Source organism: Pristiophorus japonicus, chromosome 14 (assembly GCF_044704955.1).
Source record: "Pristiophorus japonicus isolate sPriJap1 chromosome 14, sPriJap1.hap1, whole genome shotgun sequence".
Taxonomy (NCBI): Eukaryota; Metazoa; Chordata; class Chondrichthyes; family Pristiophoridae; genus Pristiophorus; species Pristiophorus japonicus.
Window position 1 is genome coordinate 49,954,959 of NC_091990.1, and position 23,194 is coordinate 49,978,152.

Consider the following 23,194-nt stretch of genomic DNA (forward strand, 5'->3'; position numbering starts at 1 on the left):
AGAAAAAAGCGACTGCTGACAAATCTTCCACCCACAGCCCACTCATTCAGCAACTCAATCGCACAAAGACTAACAGGAAACTTTGGATGCAAAATATATTTTACGCGCAGAGTAATTGCTGTTTCCAGCAGAAAGCCGACATCAGATTGTCCATATTTAGCACCCTGGTATACAAACATTTGCCAGGAAATATTGTAAGCCTGTGTCAGGAGTTCTATATAATAGAAGTGATTTAATAAATTCGGATTCTATGCTTGACCGAACCATGCCTTTAACTGGATTAGATTATGCAGTGGATACATTTACGAAATAAGGTCAGTCTACATGAACACGTTTACGATTTTACTCTCCGCTTCCGCTCAGCTCCCTGCACCATACACCATGTGTGACCGAGATGGACGGGCAACTATAGAATCGGGAATCATACAGCACAGAAGGAGGCCATTAGGCCCATTGTGCCCGTGCTGTCTCTTTGAAACACTATAATTAGTCCCACTCTCTTGCTCGTTCCAAATAGCCCTGCACATTTTTCCACTTCAGTATTTATCCAATTCCCGTTGGAAATTTACTGTTGAATCTGCCTCCGCCATCCATTCAGGCAGTGCATTCTGGATTATAACAACTTGCTGTAAAAAAATGTCTCCTCAACTCCCCTTTGCTCCTTTAGCCAATCACCTTAAACCAGTGTCCTCCGGTTACTGATCCTTCTGCCACTGGAAACAATTTCTCCCGATTTATTCTATCAAAACCTTTCATGAGTTTGAATGCCTCTATCAAATCTCACCTTAACCTTCTCTGCTCCAGGGGAAACAAACCCAGATTCTGCAGTCTCTCCACATAACTGAAGTCCCTCGTCCCTGGTACCATCCCAGTAAATCTCCTGTGTACCCTCTCTAAGACCTTGGACATCAAGTGTGGTGCCTAGAATTGGACACAATGCTCAGCTGTTTCTTTTTATAAAGGTTTAGCATAACGCCCTTGTTTTAGATCTATCATAAATAGATCTATGCATCTATTTATAAAGCCAAGGATCCCATATGAATTTTAAAAGTCTTCTCAGCTTGTCCTGTCACATTCAAAGACTTGTGTAGGTACATCCACACTTGTCTCTCTTCCCGCACCCCTTTTAAAATTGTACCAGTTAGTTCTTAATGGGTCTCCTCATTCTCCCTACTAAAATGCATCACTTCACACTTCCCTATGTTAAATTTTATCTACCATTTGTCTGTCAATTTCACCAGTCTGTCTGAGTCCTCCTGAAGTCTGTTACTATCCTCTTCATGTTTACTACATTTTTGAGTTTCGTGTTACCTGAAAACTTTGAAATTATGCCCTGTATACCCAATTCCAGGTCATTAATATAAGTAAAAAAAAACAGTCACCCAACAATGACTCCTGGGAAACATGACTGTATACTTGCCTCCAGTCTGAAAGGCAACCATTCACCACTACTCACTGTTTTTTGTCCCTTAGCCACAAGCCCTTTAATCCCATGAGCTTGAATTTCACTATCAAGTCTATTATGTAGTACTTTTCAACGCCTTTCGAAAGTCTATGTACATGACATTAACCACATTGCAGTTATCAACTCTCTCCGTTAACAACAAATGTTCATCAACAAACTCAATCAAGTTAAACAAACACAATTTGTCTTTAACAAATCCATTCTAGCTTTCATTTATTAACCTATATTTTTCCAAGTGCCAATTAATTTTGGCTGTATTAATGTCTTTAAAAGTTTCCTCACCACCGATGTTCGGCTAATTGGCCTGTAGTTGCTTTGTTTATTCCTCTCCCCTTTTTTTAAACAAACGTTTAACCTTTGCAATCCTCTAGTCCTCTGGCACCTCTCCCATATCTAAGGTGTATTGGAACACGGAGGACAGAGCTGCCCCCTTACTCCCCTTAGCAACCTCGAATGCATCCTATGAATTTTCTAATCTGAGGACTGCCAACCATTTTAGTACCTCTTTATCTAGTTTTATCCTATCCAGTTTCTCTGCTACCCCCTCCTTTATTGTGACATTGGCAGCATCCTCTTCTTTAGGGAAGACAGATGCCTCAGTCATGCCCTGTGCCTCCACAAGATCTCTTTTTTGGTTCCTAATCGGCCCCACCCTACCTCTGGCTACACTCAAATCAATTCAGTGGGTTGTCAACTCACTGAGAATAAAGCATTTCAAGAAATAGAGTAAAGTTGGAGTTTTCCTTTGATGTGGACGGGGAAGGAGAAGGGCAGGGAGCGAGGTCAAGATTTAAAGTTTTAAAATATTGAAATGAAAATGATGGCTTCTGTTTCGCATGTTGTCTACTTCATCTCTGGAGGTGACCCTGTGCTACATCCTCAGCCAGGGTGGTCTCCTTTCTTTTGTAACTTGTCTTCCTGATCCTCCATGAAAGCATTGACCCCTTGCTGACTTTAGCATTGTGTATGGTGACTGTCCTCTTGTACATTGCCAAAAATGTTTATTTTTCTTGTGTGAAGCAGACAATTGGGTGAAAATTTGTCTTGGGCCATAGCAAATAAGCAGCCCATATTTTGTATGCCACCTGATTCTCTTTTCCATTGACTTCCATTGAAAATCTGTCAGAATGTAAAATGGGTTCAGGTGAGCGGAAATTTTAAAAATCAAAGAATAAGGAGAAGGCAATAGAGCAGGGTAGCACTGGGGGAAATGAAAACCAGAGTGTGACAGGAAGAGACAGAATGTATAAACATAAAAGTGAATCAGAAAGTGGGTTAAAGCAGGAAAAAATGGTAAAAAAAACAAATTTAAAAGCATTTTATCTGAATGCACACAGCATTCGTAACAAAATAGACAAGTTGATGGCACAAATAGATATAAATTGGTATGATCTGATAGCCATTACAGAGACATGGTTGCAAGGTGACCAAGGCTGGGAACTGAATATTCAGGGATATTTGACAATTCGGAAGGACAGACAGAAAGGAAAAGGAGGTGGGGTAGCACTGTTAATAAAGGATGAGATCAGTGCATTAGTGAGAAACAATATTGGCTCAGAAGATCAAGATGTTGAATCAGTTTGGGTAGAGATAAGGAATAATAAGGAAAAAAAGATGCTGGTGGGTGTAGTTTATAGGTCCCCTAACAGTAGTTATACTGTTGGACGGAGTATAAATCAAGAAATAATGGAGGCTTGTAAAAAAAGAATGACAATAATCATGGGCGAGTTTAACCTTCATATTGATTGGACAAAGCAAATTGGCCAGAGTAGCCTTGAGGAAGTGTTCATAGAGTGTATCCGGATAGTTTCCTTGAACTGTACATTGCGGTACCAACCAGGGAGCAAGCTAGCTTAGATCTGGTACTGTGTAATGAGACAGGATTAATAAATGATCTCCTAGTAAAGGATCCTCTAGGAATGAGTGACCATATCATGGTTGAATTTCAAATTCATTTGAAAAGTGAGAATGTTGGATCTCGAACCAGTGTCCTAAGCTTAAACAAAGGAGACTACAAAGGTATGAAGGCAGAGTTGACTAAAGTGGCATGGGAAAATAGGTTAAAGTGTGGAACGGATGATGCGCAATGGCAAATATTTAAGGGGATATTTCATAACACTCAACAAAAATATATCCCAATGAGAAGGGAAGACTGTAAGAGAAGGGATAACCATCCATGGCTAACTAAGGAAATAAGGGATGGTATCAAATTGGAAACAAGGGCATACAAAGTGGCCAAGTCTAGTGGGAGGCCAGAAGATTGGGAAACTTTTAAAAGCCAGCAAAGAACGACTAAAAAAAGAATAAAGAGAGGGAAGATAGATTATGAAAGCAAACTAGCACAACAGATAGTAAGAGTTGCTACAGGTACATAAAAAGGAAAAGAGTGGCTAAATGTTGGTCCCTTAGAGGATGAGACTGGGGAATTAATAATGGGGAATGGGGAAATGACAGAGACTTTGAACAAATATTTTATATCGGTCTTCGCGGTTGAAGGCACAAAAAATATCCCAATTGTGGATAATCAAGGGACTATAGGGAGGGAGGAACTTAATACAATCACTATCACTAAAGAAGTAGTACTCGGTACAATAATGGGAATAAAGGTGGACACGTCTCCTGGACCTGTAGGCTTGCATCCTAGGGTCTTAAAAGAAGTGGCTGCAGAGATAGTGGATGCATTGGTTGTAATCTACCAAAATTCCCTGGATTCTGGGGAGGTCCCAGTGCATTGGAAAACCACAAATGTAATGCCCCTATGTAAAAAAGGAGGCAGACAAAAAGCAGGAAACTATAGACCAGTTAGCCTAACTTCTGTCATTAGGAAAATGCTGGAATCCATTATAAAGGAAGCAGTAGCAGGACATTTGGAAAAGCATAATTCAATTAAGTGGAGTCAGCATGGTTTTATGAAAGGGAAATCTTGGTCGACAAATTTGCTGGAGTTCTTTGAGGATGTAACTAGCAGGGTGGATAAGGGAGAACCAATGGATGTGGTGTATTTGGATTTTCAGAAGGCATTCGATAAGGTGCCACATAAAAGGTTACTGCACAAGATAAAAGTTCACAGGGTTGGGGGTAATTTATTAGCATGGATAGAGGATTGGCTAACTAACAGAAAACAGAGAGTCGGGATAAATGGGTCATTTTCCGGTTGGCAAACAGTAATTAGTAGGGTGCCGCAGGGCTCGATGCTGGGGCCTCAACTATTTACAATCTATTTTAATGACTTGAATGAAAGGACCAATTATAAGGACCAAGTTTTCTGATGATAAAAGACGGGTAGGAGAGCAAATTGTGAGGAGGGCACAAGAAATCTGCAAAGGGATATAGACAGGCTAAGTAAGTTGGCAACAATTTGGCGGATGGAGTGTAATGTGGGAAAATGTGAGGTTATCCATTTTGGCAGAAAAAATAGAAAAGCAAGTTATAACTTAAATGGAGGACAATTGCAAAGTGCTGCAATACAGAGAGATCTGGGGGTCCTTGTGCATGAAACATAAAAAGTTAGTATGCAGGTACAGCAAGTGATCAGGAAGGCAAATGGAATGTTGGCCTTTATTGCAAGAGGGATGGAGTATAGAAGCAGAGAAGTCCTGCTCCAACTGTGTATATTGGTGAGGCCACACCTAGAGTACTGCGTGCAGTTTTAGTTTCCGTTTTTAAGGAAGGATATACATGCATTAGAGACTGTTCAGAGAAGGTTCACTAGGTTGATTCCAGAGATGAGTGGGTTCACTTATGAAGTAAGATTGAATAGGTTGGGCCTATACTCATTGGAGTTCAGAAGAATGAGAGGTGATCTTATTGAAACATATAAGATAATGAGGGGGCTTGACAAGGTGGATGCAAAAAGGATATTTATACTCACTGGGGAAATAAAACTAGGGGACATAGTCTCAGAAGTAGGGGCCGCTCATTTAAAACTGAGACGGGGAGGAATTTCTTCTCTCAGAGGGTTGTACATCTGTGGAATTCTCTGCCCCAGAGAGCTGTGGAGGCTGGGTTACTGAATATATTTGAGGCAGAGATAGACAAATTTTTGAGCGATAAAGGAATAAAGGGTTATGGGAAGCGGGCAGGGAAGTGGAGCTGAGTCCATGATCAGATCAGCCATGATCTTATTAACAGGCGGAGCAGGCTCGAGAGGCCTAGTGGCCTACACCTGCTCCTATTTATTACGTTCTTATGTTCTTATGAGCTGTTGATTCAGTCATGCCTATTTTCAGCTACCGTCCAGGTAGGGTTAAGTGTGAGTGTTGCTATTTTGGTCATGGTACGCAGACGACGTTTGCGTCTGCGCAACTTCAGATGCCAAACTCCTAACTATCGTCAACAGCTTCACCATGGCGTACGAAAGCACAGGCCTTACACTAAACATCCGTAAGACAAAGGTTGTCCACCAACCTGACCCCACCTCACAGCACTGCCCCCCCAGTCATCAAAATCCACGGCGCGGCCTTGGACAATATGGACCATTTTCCATACCTCGGGAGCCTACTATCAACAAGGGCAGACATCGACGACGAGGTCCAACACTGCCTCCAGTTTTCCAGCGCAGCCTTTGGTCGCCTGTGGAAGAGAGTGTTTGAAGACCAGGACCTCAAATCTGGCACCAAGCTTATGGTCGACAGGGCAGTAGTGTAGTGATACCCGCCCTGCTATATGACTCAGAGATGGCGACCATATACAGTAGACACCTCAAAGCGCTGGAGAAGTACCACCATTGCTGCCTCCGCAAGATCCTGCAAATCCACTGGGAGGATAGATGCACCAAGGTCAGTGTTCTCAATCAGGCCAACATCTCCAGCATCGAAGCACTGACCACACTCGACCAACTCCGTTGGGCAGGCCACATCATCAGCATGCCTGAAACAAGACTCTCAAAAAAGGGCCACTGAATGTAAAGGGGCTGCAGGAGGGTTCAAAACTAAAAATCATGGTTTAAAAACTAGTATTAAAACATTCTACTTAAACGCACGCAGCATTCGAAATAAAGTAAATGAGTTGACGGCACAAATCATTACAAATGGGTATGATTTGGTGGCCATTGCAGAAACGTGGTTGCAGGGTGGCCAAGACTGGGAATCAAACATACAGGGGTATCTGACAATTCGGAAAGATAGACAAGAAGGGAAAGGAGGTGGGGTAGCTCTGTGAAGAAAGGATGATATCAGGGCAGTTGTGAGTGATGATATTGGCTCTAATGAACAAAATGTTGAATCATTGTGGGTGGAGATTAGAGATAGTAAGGGGAAAAAGTCACTGGAGGGTGTAATTTATAGGCCCCCAAATAATAACTTCATGGTGGGGCGGGCAATAATCAAGGGAATAATGGAGGCATGTGAAAAAGGAATGGCAGTAATCATGGGGGATTTTAACCTACATATCGATTGGTCAAATCAAATCGCATGGGGTAGCCTGGAGGAGGAATTCATAGAATGCATACGGGATTGTTTCTTAGAACAGTATGTTACAGAACCTACAAGGGTGTAAGCTATCTTAGATCTGGTCCTGTGTAATGAGACAGGAATAATAAACGATCTCCTAGTAAAAGATCCTCTCGGAATGAGTGATCACAGTATGGTTGAATTTCTAATACAGATTGAGGGTAAGGAAGTAGTGTCTCAAATGAGCATACTATGCTTAAACAAAGGGGACTACAGTGGGATGAGGGCAGAGTTGGCTAAAGTAGACTGGAAACACAGACTAAACGGTGGCACAATTGAGGAACAGTGGAGGACTTTTAAGGAGCTCTTTCATAGTGCTCCACAAAAATATATTCCAGTGAAAAAGAAGGGCGGTAAGAGAAGGGATAACCAGCCGTGGATAACCAAGGAAATAAAGGAGAGTATCAAATTAAAAACCAATGCGAAAAAGGTGGCCAAGGTTAGTGGGAAAATAGAAGATTGGGAACATTGTAAATGACAGCAAAGAATGACTAAGAAAGGAAAGATAGATTATGAAGGTAAACTTGCGCAAAACATAAAAACAGATAGTAAAAGCTTTGACAGATATATAAAACGGAAAAGTGTGACTAAAGTAAATGTTGGTCCCTGAGAAGAAGAGAAGGGGGATTTAATAATGGGAAATGTGGAAATGGCTGAGACCTTAAACAATTATTTTGCTTCGGTCTTCACAGTGGAAGACACAGAAACCATGCCAGAAATTGCTGGTCACAGGAATGTGGGAAGGGAGGACCTTGAGACAATCACTATCACTAGGGGAGTAGTGCTGGACAGGCTAATGGGACTCAAGGCAGACAAGTCCCCTGGTCCTGATGAAATGCATACCAGGGTATTAAAAGAGATGGTGGAAGTTATAGCAGATGCATTCGTTATAATCTACCAAAATTCTCTGGACTCTGGGGAGGTACCAGCAGATTGGAAAGCAGCTAATGTAACGCCTCTGTTTAAAAAAGGGGGCAGACAAAAGGCAGGTAACTATAGGCCGGTTAGTTTAACATCTGTAGTGGGGAAAATGCTTGAAACTATCATTCAGGAAGAAATAGCGGGACATCTAGATAGGAATAGTGCAATCAAGCAGGCGCAGCATGGATTCATGAAGGGGAAATCATGTTTAACTAATTTACTGGAATTCTTTGAGGATATAATGAGCATGGTGGATAGAGGTGCACCGATGGATGTGGTGTATTTAGATTTTGAAAAGGCATTCGATAAGGTGCCACACAAAAGGTTACTGCAGAAGATAAAGGTATGCGGAGTCAGAGGAAATGTATTAGCATGGATAGAGAATGGGCTGGCTAACAGAAAGCAGAGAGTCGGGATAAATGGGTCCTTTTCGGGTTGGAAATCGGTGGTTAGTGGTGTGCCACAGGGATCGGTGCTGGGACCACAACTGTTTACAATATACATAGATGACCTGGAAGAGGGGACAGAGTGTAGTGTAACAAAATTTGCAGATGACACAAAGATTCGTGGGAAAGCGAGTTGTGTAGAGGACACAGAGAGGCTGCAAAGAGATTTAGATAGGATAAGCGAATGGGCTAAGGTTTGACAGATGGAATACAATGTCGGAAAGTGTGAGGTCATCCACCTTGGGGAAAAAAATAGTAAAAGGGAATATTATTTGAATGGGGAGAAATTACAACATGCTGCGGTGCAGAGGGACCTGGGGGTCCTTGTGCATGAATCCCAAAAAGTTAGTTTGCATGTGCAGCAGGTAATCAGGAAGGCGAATGGAATGTTGGCCTTCATTGCGAGAGGGATGGAGTACAAAAGCAGGGAGGTCCTTCTGCAACTGTATAGGGTATTGGTGAGGCCGCACCTGGAGTACTGCTTGCAGTTTTGGTCACCTTACTTAAGGAAGGATATACTAGCTTTGGAGGGGGTACAGAGATGATTCACTAGGCTGATTCTGGAGATGAGGGGGTTACCTTATGATGATAGATTGAGTAGACTGGGTCTTTACTCCTTGGAGTTCAGAAGGATGACGGGTGATCTTATAGAAACATTTAAAATAATGAAAGGGATGGACAAGATAGAGGCAGAGAGGTTGTTTCCACTGGTCTGGGAGACTAGAACTAGGGGGCACAGCCTCAAAATACGGGGGAGCCAATTTAAAACCGAATTGAGAAGGAATTTCTTCTCCCAGAGGGTTGTGAATCTGTGGATTTCTCTGCCCAAGGAAGCAGTTGAGGCTAGCTCATTGAATGTATTCAAGTCACAGATTGATAGATTTTTAACCAATAAGGGAATTAAGGGTTATGGGGATCGGGCGGCTAAGTGGAGCTGAGTCCACGGCCAGATCAGCCATGATCTTGTTGAATGGCGGAGCAGGTTCGAGGGCTAGATGGCTGACTCCTGTTCCTAATTCTTATGTTCTTATGTTCTTATGTAATCCCTGGCCCAAGATGTCCCTAAGTTGAGGAAGAGCATCCGGGAGGGCACTGAGCTTCTCGAGTCTTGTCGGTGAGAGCATGCAGAAACTAAACGCAGACAGCGGAAAGAGCGTGTGGAAAACCAGATTACCCACCCACCCTTTCCTTCAACCACAGTCTGTCCCACCTGTAACAGAGACTGTAATTCTCATATTGGACTGTACAGTCACATGAGATCTCACTTTTAGAGTGAAAGCAAGTCTTCCTCGATTTCGAGGGACTGCCTATGATGATGATGATTTTGTCACGTATGCTTCATATTCAAACTTGATCCTACCCTCACCCATCTTCACCAACGATGGAGCTTTCCCCCATCCCTGACCCATGTGAGCTAAATTCAATTGTAGCATCCCAAACACTGTCCACTCCAGCTGAAATCAGTTAACTCAGCACAAGAGTTGTAATTGAACCTGAGATCTTCCTTCTAGGTATGCCTCAGTTACTCACTGGTCGGCTTACTCAGCTCTGCTCCCAATGTTATGCTTGTTTCATCAGGAAGCACTTCAGAGCTACCTAAGAGTGGGATGCCCCTTCTCTGATGGGCTCCCCTCCCCCCATCCTATGATTTACCTATACTCAATATTTCCCCCACCCTCCCAACACTAGGCTGAGATTAAAACCTCACCACTTCTGGAGTCTGGAGGGTGGAATCATAGAATAGTACAGCACAGAAGGAGGCCATTCGGCCCATCGAGTCTGTGCCGGCTCTTTCAAAGAGCCATCCAGTTAGTCCCCCTCCCATGCTCTTTCCCCACATCCCTACAATTTTTCCCCTTCAAATATTTATCTAATTCCCTTTTGAAGGTTACTATTGAATCTGTATCCACCACACTATCAGGCAGTGGATTCCAAATCCTAACCACTTGTGTAAAAAAGTTTTTACACATGTTGCCTCTGGTTCTTTTGCCAATCAACTTAAATCTGTGCCCTTTGGTTATTGACCCTTCAGCCATTGGAAACAGTTTCTCTTTATTTATCCTATCAAAACCCTTCATGATTTTAAACAACTCTATCAAATTTCCTCTTAGCGTCCTCTGCTCTTAGGTGAACAACCCAAGCTTCTCCAGTTTATCCACGTAATCCCTCATCCCTGGAACCATGCTAGTAAATCCCTTCTGTACCCTCTCCAAAGCCTTTCCTAAAGTGTGGTGCCCAGAATTGGACACAATATTCCAGCTGGGGCTGAACTAATAGGTTTAGCATAACTTCCTTGCCTTTGTACTCTGTGCCACTATTTATAAAGCTCAAGATTCCATGTTAACTGCTTTGTTATCCTTTCCTGCCACCTTCATGGATTTGTGCACAAGCCTCCCCAGGTGTTTCTGTTCTAGCACCCCCTTTTAAAATTGTACCATTTAGCATGTAATGTCTCTCCTCATTCTTCCTACCAAAATGCAGCTCAACATTTTGCAATCACTAGATGCCAGAGTGTCAATATACTGCTCCACCGTGGCAGACATTGAATGTGTTACATCCTCAAATTGAGAAGGGAACCCAGATTTTTTTGATGACATTTTTTTTAATTTTGCACAATAAAAATGGTAATGGATTGCAACTTTCAAATGCCAGAAGCAATCTCTCTCTATGATGGAGCATGATAGTTTCAGGTTGTGAGCTGTATTACTTGAAGCAATGTTTATTACAGAAGGAATCTCATAGTGCAATATTACCATTGATAAAATAAAGAATTATAAGAAATAATTTTATAAAAACAGAAGTGTTCTTCCTGCTCTAAGACAACCCCCACAAATGCTTAGAAAAGCTGGTACTCTACTTACACAGCCGTCCTCTTTGCCCACTGCATGTTAAATAGTGCTCGCTTCCTCCTTTCTTCCCGTAATATGAATCAAGATGTCTTGTTGAATATTGGGGCTTATGCATTAAAGGCAAAGGCCTTAGCTCTATTCCACTAACATAAGAACATAAGAAATAGGAGCAGGAGTAGGCCATTTGGCCCTTCGAGCCTGCTCCGCCATTCAATAAAATCAAGGCTGATCTTCTGCCTTAACTCCATTTTCCCGATCCCCTATCCCTTAATTCCCTAAAATTTATCAATCTATGTCTTGATTATTATCAACGACAGAGCATCCACAGCCCTCGGGGGAGGAGAATTCCAAAGATTCACAACCCTTTGAGTGAAGATTTCTCCTAATCTCAGTCCTATATGGCCGACCCCTTATTTTGTGTCTGTGATCCCGTGTTGTAGATTCCCCAGCCAAGGGAAACATTTTCTCAGCATTAACCCTGTCAAGCCCTTAAGAATGTTATTGAGGGCTAGAAATTTGTTTTTTGAACATAGGTGTATTTTTTTGGCATTTTTCCGCAAAAATACCACTAACCACACTGCCATTTTTGAAAGGACAAAGTTTCATTACAAAATGCGCCCAGCGGTAAAAATCAGAGTTGCACAAGGATTCGTGGCGTAAACTGCGGTCCTCGCCAACTTTAGTCCGAGTATGATTACTGCTGTGAGAGAGGCCTTGGGAGGGAGGAAAACAAAAAAAAATTAGCAAAAATTAAAAATTCCCAAAGCATTCATAAGACACTTAGGTATTGAATCACTGAAAAAGAATAAAAAAATAAAAACTTTAACTTACCTTTTTTGCAGGTCTTCATACATACCGCTGTTCTTAGGGCAACAATGCAGGTTTCTTTCAGGCGTTTTTTTCAACCAGAATACGGGTCTGCCAAAAGTCCAAACTACGGCGATAGCAATATTTCCAGTCTTGCAGGCCAGCGGTCCACTTTTCAGCGGTACTTCAAAACCGCCCACGCAAGACTTCGGTGAAACTAGCGAATTACTGTATTTTTCACAAAAAAAAACAGGCGCAAGATTGGTGAATTTCCAGCCCTATATGTTTCAATTAGATCACCTCTCATTCGTCGACACTCTAGGGAATATAGACCTAGTCTATCACCAATGATGTCTCCGCAAGATCCTACAAATCACCTGGGAGGACAGGCGCACCAACATCAGCGTCCTCACTCAGGCTAACATCCCCAGCATTGAAGCACTGACCACACTCGATCAGTTCCGCTGGGCAGGCCACATAGTCCGCATGCCAGACACAAGACTCCCAAAGCAAGTGCTCTACTCAGAGCTCCTCCACGGCAAACGAGCCAAAGGTGGGAAGCGGAAATGCTACAAGGACACCCTCAAAGCCTCCCTGATAAAGTGCAACATCCCCACTGACACCTGGGAGTCCCTGGCCAAAGACCGCCCTAAGTGGAGGAAGTGCACCCGGGAGGGCGCTGAGCACCTCGAGTCTCATCGCCGAGAGCGTGCAGAAATCAAGCGCAGACAGCGGAAAGAGCGTGCGGCGAACCAGTCCCACCCACCCCTTCCCTCAACAACTTTCTGTCACACCTGTGACAGAGTCTGTGGCTCTAGTATTGGACTGTTCAGCCATCAAAGAACTTACTTCAGGAGTGGAAGCAAGTCTTCCTCGATTCCGAGGGACTGCCTATGATGATGATGATGACTCAATCTCTCATCATAGGGCAATCCTCTCATCCCAGGGACCGGTCTAGTGAACCTTCCTTGCACTCCCTCTGAGGCACAGATGTCTTTCCTTGGGTAAGGAGCCCAGAACTGCACACAGTAACTAGGCTTGAGACCATGTTTACGATACAAATCATTTCGAAAATCCCGATATTGTTGCCGTTCACCATCCTGTACCATCCAAACTTTACTCTATCAAAAATAAATTGTGCATTTTTTCGAAGTTAAAAGTCTTTTGCAGCATTCGGGGGATGTGTGGTAACCAGGCGGTGAGTGCACTCACGCGGTTATTGTTTCGTGGTAAATAAATTGGGTCTGTAGTTTTTTGGCAAGAGTTCCTACAGTTTTGACATTGACAGGGGTGTGAAATAATTGGTGTCATTTCGAAGGGGAAGGTAAGGAACATTTGCATTTTAGTGCCGAATATCGTATTGTCTTGCGAATGCCGACAGCTGCAGCTTTTTGGCAACTTTTCGTTGCTGTTTTAGACAGCCATGCATTAGTCGAGCATTAGCATAATAATTGTCGTGCCTTTGCAGTTGAATGCTTTACAGATTGATAGAGTTTGCACTGGGCTCCGCAAAGGTTAAAGGCAGATAAAGCTGGAGCGGTGAAACGACTTGATTTTATTGTAACATTGCAGCTGTGTTCTGAGCTCCAGTTATCAGCATAAGAAAGGATTCTCACCGTTAGCGATATGGGGACCATGTTTACAGATGTCGACTGCAATTCTGGCTGAATGGGATCACCCCGACCATGTGAGAAGATTGGATGGGGAGAGGAAGCAGAGTTGCTGGCGGTGATTCCTCCACCGACAGTGCTGGATTGATCACTCGGTCTAGTTCAGAGTAGTGGACGGAAGTGATTTAGATACACAGGGGAATGGACAGTGCTGAAAAGGCAGAGCAAGTCCATGGGCGTCTGAAAAAGAGTTTAAGGTTTGGGGTAACGACCCTTGGTCAGCACTGGAAAGAGGAGAGCCGCTTTAAGGGACTGCCCTAAAATACAGACAGGTGGTGGTGGGGGTACTGAGGCTCATAGAATGATTGCAGAATAGGAGGCCATTCGGCCCATCGAACCCACGCTGGCTCTCCGCAAGAGCACTTCAGCTAGTCCCCCGCCCTTTCCCCGTGACTCTGCATTTTTTTTTCTTCAGGCACTTATCCAACTCCCTTTTTAAAGCCAGGATTGAGTCTGCCTCCAGCACCCTGTCAGGCAGCGCATTCCAGATCCTAACCACTCGCTGCGTAAAAAAACGTCCTCACGTCGCTTTTGGAATAATAACTGATAAATCCCGCTTTACATCGACGCTTTCTCCCTCATTGAGCAATCTGCCTTATTATAAGTTACATAGAGAATGCCAAACTGACCGCTTATATTAAGGGGGTCTTTTGGCTAGTAAAACTCTTGGACTCTTTTGGCACCGAGTCAGATAGATACAGGCTAGAACTCCCTCAATGTAACCCCAACCCGTGGAGAACACATTTCCAATTCTCATACCAGCTATCGTCACGCCAGTTCGGTGCCACACTGCCGACATTCCATGCACCTATCGCAGGTTAGGCTCAAACTCTGGGACCCGGGACTTTCAGTCCTGCAAAAGTCTCTGGAGTTGGTCGTTTATATATCGCTTTCGTGCTGTGTCGGTATCCGCAGTTCCCAATGGGTGGGTCTCACCCAGTCCGAAGTACACCTGCCAGAATCAGGGAGAGCAACTTGGCAAACCTCACTCAATAAAACGGGGCTGTTGCAGCGGGCTGGGTGGGTGCTGCTCGCACTAGCGCGGCACTAGAGCAACGGCAACGCTGCTCTCATTTCGGGGCAGGTTGCACAGCACCGGGGCACCAGATAAATAATCCTGCTTGTGTGGGGAAGGTTCACACAGGCGGGGGATTGGGAAACCGCTACTCTGCGTGAGTGAACTGTGCTCTCTGCCTGTTATTGGACTGAAAAGACAGCAGGCCCTTCCTCCAGAAACAGCAGTACTTAATGTATCCAGCAGGGCTTTGCCACAAACTCAACCAAAAGGGGAACTCAGCTAAATAGCTCTGATATTGAGAAATTGCGGGGATTCTAACTGACACAACAAAGAGTATTAACCTGTATGGAAAATATTCTGCAAGCACAAATGAACTATAATGATAGAGGACTGAACGAGTTGACAATTAAGATTATTAACTCTATTCACCATTATTATTGAATCCACTAAACATCTCCTACTGTATATCGCCACTCACTATATGGGATGCCCCCATGAAAGGAGGGTATCCCATATATAAGACCATGTGTGTCAGCTGTGGCTCAGTTCGGAAGGTGGGACCAGTACAAACCGGATGGTCTGCACCTGGGCAGGACCGGAACCAATGTCCGAGGCGGAGTGTTTGCTAGTGCTGTTGGGGAGGAGTTAAACTAATGTGGCAGGGGGATGGGAACCAATGCAGGGAGACAGAGGGAAACAAAATGGAGACAAAAGCAAAAGACAGAAAGGAGATGAGTAAAAGTGGAGGGCAGAGAAACCCAAGGCAAAAAACAAAAAGGGCCACTGTACAGCAACATTCTAAAGGGTCAAAGTGTAATAAAAAGGCAAGCATGAAAGTTCGGTGCCTCAATGCAAGGAGTATTCGGAACCCAGGAGAGGGCTCTGAGTTAGTTAGAGTGGGTGAGAGCTCAGATGAACAGGACCCCAAGAAAGAATGCAAAAGGCAGGAGGCAACAGAGCAGAATAGCACTGGGCTAAGTGTAAACCACAAGGTGATAGGAAGGGACAATATGTATGAGTATAAAGGGGCTGCAGGAGGGATCAAAACTAAAAATCATGGTTTAAAAACTAGTATTAAAACACTCTACCTAAACGCACGTAGCATTCAAAATAAAGTAAATGAGTTGACGGCACAAATCATTACAAATGGGTATGATTTGGTGGCCATTACAGAAACGTGGTTGCAGGGGGGCCAACACTGGGAATTAAACATACACGGGTATCTGACAATTCGGAAAGATAGACAAGAAGGGAAAGGAGGTGGGGTAGCTCTGTTAAGAAAGGATGATATCAAGGCAGTTGTGAGAGATGATATTGGCTCTAATGAACAAAATGTTGAAACATTGTGGGTGGAGATTAGAGATAGTAAGGGGAAAAAGTCACCAGTGGGCGTAGTTTATAGGCCCCCAAATAATAATTTCACGGTGGGGCGGGCGATAATCAAGGGAATAATGGAGGCATGTGAAAAAGGAATGGCAGTAATCATGGGGGATTTTAACCTACATATCGATTGGTCAAATCAAATCGCCTTGAGGAGGAATTCATAGAATGCATACGGGATTGTTTCTCAGAACAGTATGTTACAGAACCTACAAGGGAGCAAGCTAACTTAGATCTGGTCCTGTGTAATGAGACAGGAATAATAAACAATCTCCTAGTAAAAGATCCTCTCGGAATGAGTGATCACAGAATGGTTGAATTTGTAATACAGATTGAGGGTGAGGAAGTAGTGACTCAAACGAGCGTACTATGCTTAAACAAAGGGGACTACAGTGGGATGAGGGCAGAGTTGGCTAAAGTAGACTGGAAACACAGACTAAACGGTGGCACAATTGAGGAACAGTGGAGGACTTTTAAGGAGCTCTTTCGTAGTGCTTAACAAAAATATATTCCAGTGAAAAAGAAGGGCGGTAAGGGAAGGGATAATCAGCCATGGATAACCAAGGAAATAAAGGAGAGTATCAAATTAAAAACCAATGCATATAATGTGGCCAAGGTTAGTGGGAAACTAGAAGATTGGGAAAATTTTAAACGACAGCAAAGAATGACTAAGAAAGCAATAAAGAAAGGAAAGATAGATTACAAAAGGAAACTTGCGCAAAACATAAAAACAGATAGTAAAAGTTTTAACCGATATATAAAACGGAAAAGAGAAACTAAAGTAAATGTTGGTCCCTTAGAAGATGAGAAGGGGGATTTAATAATGGGAAATGTGGAAATGGCTGAGACCTTAAACAATTATTTTGCTTCGGTCTTCACAGTGGAAGACACAAAAACCATGCCAAAAATTACTGGTCACGGGAATGTGGGAAGGGAGGACCTTGAGACAATCACTATCACTAGGGGGGTAGTGCTGGACAGGCTAATGGGACTCAAGGTAGACAAGTCCCCTGGTCCGGATGAAATGCATCCCAGGGTATTAAAAGAGATGGCGGAAGTTATAGCAGATGCATTTATTTATAATCTACCAAAATTCTCTGGACTCTGGGGAGGTACCAGCAGATTGGAAAGCAGCTAATGTAACGCCTCTGTTTAAAAAAAGGGGCAGACAAAAGGCAGGTAACTATAGGCCGATTAGTTTAACATCTGACGTGGGGAAAATGCTTGAAGCTATCATTAAGGAAGAAATAGCGGGACATCAAGATAGGAATAGTGCAATCAAGCAGACTCAACAGGGATTCATGAAAGGGATATCATGTTTAACTAATTTACTGGAATTCTTTGAGGATATAACGAGCATGGTGGATAGAGGTGTACCGATGGATGTGGTGTATTTAGATTTCCAAAAGGCATGCGATAAGGTGCCACACAAAAGGTTACTGCAGAAGATAAAGGTACGCGGAGTCAGAGGAAATGTATTAGCATGGATAGAGAATTGGCTGGCTAACAGAAAGCAGAGAGTAGGGATAAATGGGACCTTTTCGGGTTGGAAATCGGTGGTTAGTGTTGTGTCACAGGGATCGGTGCTGGGACCACAACTGTTTACAATATACATAGATGACTTGGAAGATGGGACAGAGTGTAGTGTAACAAAATTTGCAGATGACACAAAGATTAGTGGGAAAGCGGGTTGTGCAGAGGACACAGAGAGGCTGCAAAGAGATTTAGATAGGTTAAGCGAATGGGCTAAGGTTTGGTAGATGGAATTTTAATGTCGGAATATGTGAGGTCATCCACCTTGAGGGAAAAAAAAACAGTAAAAGGGAATATTATTTGAATGGGGAGAAATTACAACATGCTGTGGTGCAGAGGGACCTGGGGGTCCTTATGCATGAAACTCTTTTGCAGTAAACAAAAACATTAAACCATGGCCCCCCGATCTGGGGGACGCACCAAACATTTACAACGCTTTTTTTTTGCACTAAAATAATATTATTTTCCTAAGTGCCCCCTATAAAAGGGGAGGGGGACACTAAAAAACACCGGCAATTAAAACAAATTAAACTTTAAAACATAAAATCAAATTAAAATTTGGTTGCCAGGCGTGACGATGCACTCCAGTCCCTCCGGTGCCTCCTTATGCATGAATCCCAAAAAGTTAGTTTGCAGGTGCAGCAGGTAATCAGGAAGGCGAATGGAATGTTGGCCTTCATTGCGAGAGGGATGGAGTACAAAAGCAGGGAGGTCCTGCTGCATCTGTATAGGGTATTGGTGAGGCCACACCTGGAGTACTGTGTGCAGTTTTGGTCACCTTACTTAAGGAAGGATATACTAGCTTTGGAGGGGGTACAGAGACGATTCACTCGGCTGATTCCGGAGATGAGAGGGTTATCTTATGATGATAGATTGAGTAGACTGGATCTTTACTCGTTGGAGTTCAGAAGGATGAGGGGTGATCTTATAGAAACATTTAAAATAATGAACGGGATAGACAAGATAGAGGCAGAGAGGTTGTTTCCACTGGTCGGGGAGACTAGAACTAGGGGGCACAGCCTCAAAATACGGGGGAGCCAATTTAAAACCGAGTTGAGAAGGAATTTCTTCTCCCAGAGGGTTGTGAATCTGTGGAATTCTCTGCCCAAGGAAGCAGTTGAGGCTGGCTCATTGAATGTTTTCAAGTCAAAGATAGATAGATTTTTAACCAATAAGGGAATTAAGGGTTACGGAGAGCGGGCGGGTAAGTGGAGCTGAGTCCACCGCCAGATCAGCCATGATCTTGTTGAATGGCGGAACAGGCTCGAGGGGCTAGATGGCCTACTCCTGTTCCTAATTCTTATGTTCTTATGTTCTTATGTTCACTCTCGCCTCGTAGAGTCGGAAGACTTTGGATTTAAGACCCACTCCAGAAACTTGAACACAACAATCTAGGCTGAAGCTCCAATGCAGTGCTAAGGGAGTGCTGCATTGTTGGAGGTGCTGTCTTTTGGGTGAGATGTTGAACCAAGTCCCCATTTGCTTTCTCAGGTGGACGTAAAAGAACCCATGGCACGATTTTTAAGAAGAGCAGGGGTGTTCTCCCTGGTGTCCTAGCCAATATTTATCCTTCAATCAACATAACAAAATAAATTATCTGGTCATTGTGACATTGCTGTTTGGGAGAGCTTGTTGTGTGCAAAAATTGTCTGCCATGTTTCCTATATTACAATAGTGACTACACTTCATGTACTTCATTCCCTGCAAAGCACTTTGGGACGTCTAGTGGTTGTGAAAGGTGCTCTATAAAAGTATTTTTTCCCCTTTATGTGGGAACCTCAGCTGTAATACTGTACTCAGTGAACTAGATCCACAGCTGTAATACTATAGTCAGTGAGTTAAATTCACAGCTGCAATACTGTACTCAGTGAACTAGATCCACAGCTGTAATATTGTGCTCAGTGAACTAGATCCACAGCTGTAATACTTGCTCAGTGAGTTCAATCTGTAAAGTCCTGTCCCCTCAGTACAGATTCACACGAGGCATGTAGTGAAGTCAAGGTCACTCTGGACCTGCACCTTTATTTCACAGCTCTGGAATGCTGCACTTGCCTGAGACCTGTCCTTATATATCTGTCTCATGCAAGTGCACCCCTGGTGGTAAGGTATGCTGGTGGTTATAGGTCATATTTTATTGCAGTCATGTATAGCATGTTAGGATACAGTTATATATAATAATGTAAGATACATGACATTACCCTCCCCCAAGGTCTTATTGTCTTTATAGGTTCAGTCTCTCAGGTGGTCTACGCTCTCGCGTGGAGCGTCTGAGTTGTGGTTCAGTTGTTTGCCTTGGTGTCTGTTTTTCTTTGGGTGTGGTTGCTGGTATCTTGCCTGGGCTGTCTGTTTTGATTGGTGTGATTGTTGTTGACTCACCTGGGCTGTCTGTTGGGATTGCCCTTTCCTCAGGTTGTTTCATCTGTCTGTCCACCAGGTGTGGTGCGAGTTCCACATTGTAGTCTGCCTCTGGTTCTGCAGTGTTGTTGGTAAATCTGCTTTTGACTTGGTCTACATGCCTCCAGCAGGTTTTGCCATTGTCCATTTGTACTACCAGTAGCCTGATTCCTTCCTTGCCGGTTACTGTCCCTGCAAGCCATTTGGGACCCCCGCCATAGTTTAGTACAAACACTTTGTCCTCTATCTCATTCCACCTCCCCTCGAATTTCTGTCATGGTACTCAGTCAGCTTACGGCGCTTTGCCTCAACGATTTTGTGCATGTCTGGGAGGATTAATGAGAGCCTTGTTTTTAAAGTCCTTTTCATCAATAGTTGCGCGGGTGGGATCCCAGTCAGTGAGTGCGGACAAGATCCTTATGCCAGCAACAGTCACGACAGGGGACCCTGCAGCATGGGACCTTGGATTTTAAGCATGCCTTGTTTAATGATTTGCACTGCTCTCTCCGCCTGGGCATTGGAGGCTGGCTTGAACGGTGCCGTCTTGACGTGATTTATGCCGTGGTCAATTATAAAGTCTTGGAATTCTGCACTGGTGAAGCACGGACCATTGTCACTGACCAATATGTCAGGGATTCCGTGCATTGCAAACATGGTTGCGAGGCTCTCCACAGTGGTTAAGGTTGTGCTCGAGTTTAAAATGGTGCATTTGATCCACTTTGAAAATGCATCTACAACTACGAGGAACATTTTGCCCGTGAATGGGCCCGCATAGTCTATGTGCACCCGCGACCATGGTTTGGTAGGCCAGGGGCTCAGTGGAGCCTCCCTGGGGGCATTGCTGAGTTGGGCACAAATGGTGCACCTTTGGACGCAGAGCTCCAAATCCGCGTCAATACCAGGCCACCAGACGTGGGATCTGGCTATAGCCTTCATGAGAACGATCCCCGGGTGCTCGCGGTGGAGCTCCTGGACAAATGCCTCTCTGCCTTGCATGACTACTCGGCTGCCCAACATCAGGCAGTCTGCTTGTAGTGATAGCTCATGCATGCGCCTGTGAAAGGGTTTTAATTCCTCGGGGCAGGCATCACGAGTCTCTGCCCAGTCACCGGTTAGGACATATCTTTTTACGAAGTGTGGTCGCTGGCTGTCCAGGCTCTGATTTGGCGAGCCGTCATGGGCAAACCTGTGGACTCAAAGGCATTGATTGCCATGACTATCTCACAGTCCTGTTCGTCAGACCCTTCCGTGGTCGCCAGGGGTAGCCTGCTGAGCATGTCGGCACAGTTGTCTGTGCCTGGTCTGTGTCTTATGGTATAGTCGTAGGATGCCAGCATGAATGCCCACCGTTGAATTCGCGCCGAGGCGTGGCGTTTATTGCCTTACTCTCGGATAGGAGGGATAGGAGGGGCTTGTGGTCGGTTTCTAATGCGAATTTGGCCCCAAAAAGATATTGGTGCATCTTTTTGACACCGTAAACGCACGCGAGCGCCTCCTTCTCTACCATTCCGTACCCGCGCTCCATCCGCGAAAGTGACCTGGAGGCATAAGCTATGGGTTGTAATTTGCCCGCACTATTGACATGTTGTAAAACGCACCCGACCCCATACACTGATGCATCACATGTGAGAACTAGCTTTTTACCTGGGTCAAAGAAAGTCAAAACACTGTTGGAACACAGAAGGTTGCGTGCCTGATTGAAGACACGTTCCTGGGCGTCCCCCCAAAACCAATTGCACCCCTTCCTGAGTAGCATGTGGAGAGGCTCCAGCAGCGTGCTTAAATTCTGCATAAAGTTCTCAAAGTAATTGAGTAGCCCGAGGAAGGCGCGCAGTTCTGAGACATTCCGGGGCCTGGGTGCCAGGCGAATTGCTTCAGTTTTGGACTCTGTTGGGCGGATTCCATCAGCGGCAATCCTTCTGCCCAAAAATTCAACCTCGGGTGCGAGAAACAGGCATTTGGATTTCTTGACTCGTAGGCCTACCCAATCCAACCGCTTTAGTACTTCCTCCAAATTACGGAGATGGGAGTCGGTGTCCCTGATCGTGATAAGTACGTCGTCTTGAAATACAACCGTCCCCGGGATGGACTTGAGCAGACTCTCCATGTTGCGCTGGAATATGGCAGCTGCCGACCTGATCCCAAATGGGCATCTATTGTACATGAAAAGGCCTCAATGTGTGTTGATGGTGGTGAGTAGCTTGGATTCCTCGGTCAATTTTTGCGTCATATACGCAGATGTGAGGTCTAATTTTGAGAAAAGTTTACCTCCAGCCAATGTGGCAAATAAGTCCTCCACTCTGGGCAGCGGGTACTGGTCCTGTAGGGAGACTCTGTTTATGGTAGATTTGTAGTCCCCACAGATTCGTACGGATCCATCAGGCTTCATGACTGGGACGATGGGACTTGTCCAGTCGCTAAATTCCACAGGTGATATAATGCCTTCCCGCAGAAGCCTGTCTAGTTCATGTTTAATCTTTTCCCTCATCACATAGGGTACAGCTCTGGCCTTGTGATGGACCGGTCTAGCATCCTGTGTGATGTAGATTTTGACTTTGGCCCCTTTGAAAGTGCCCACACCTGGCTGAAAGAGATGTTCAAATCGCTTTATAACTGTTGAGCAGGAGGTCAGTTCCTCTAATGACATGACATGGGCATCATCCCATTTCCAGTTTAATTTTGTCAGCCAGCTTCTCCTCAGCAGTGCTGGGGGGTCTCCGGGGACAATCCACAGGGGAAGTTGGTTTACTGTCCCTTTGTGTGTGACAGAGAGCATGACGCTGCAGAGGACTGGTACGATTTCTTTGGTGTAGGTCCTTAGTGTGGTGTCGACCCTTGTGAGTTTTGGTCTGTCTCTTTTATGCGGCCACAGTTGTTCAAATTGTTGAGCGCCCATGAGAGATTGACTCGCTCCCGTATCCAGCTCCATGTTGACAGATATCCCGTTGAGTAGGACCCTCATCATTATAGGAGGCGTCTTGTTGTAGGAGCAGCGGCCATTGATCGTGTTGACCTGCTGTACACCGGTGTCTCGGGTACTGTCCCCACCATCTTCTGGTCCGCTTTCCGACCCATCCGATTCGTATACCAGCCGAGCTGCCATTTTTTTGCACATGCGGGCCAAATGCCTTGTATATTCACAATTTCTGCAAACAAAAAATCGATATCCCCTTGATGTCTGCCCATCCCCACATCTCCAGCACAGACCTGTTCCATTGTTCAAAGTGTTCCCAAAGAATGAGCTGCGTCTGGCTGATCTCT

The 23,194-nt window shown here is 44.4% G+C and overlaps 1 protein-coding gene across 1 annotated transcript in view; it reads left to right on the top strand.

Moving 5' to 3' along the window:
* The window catches only part of grik3 (glutamate ionotropic receptor kainate type subunit 3), a 609,594-nt gene that overhangs the window by 8,638 nt on the left and 577,762 nt on the right, over window positions 1-23,194 (top strand). The window lies entirely within an intron of this gene.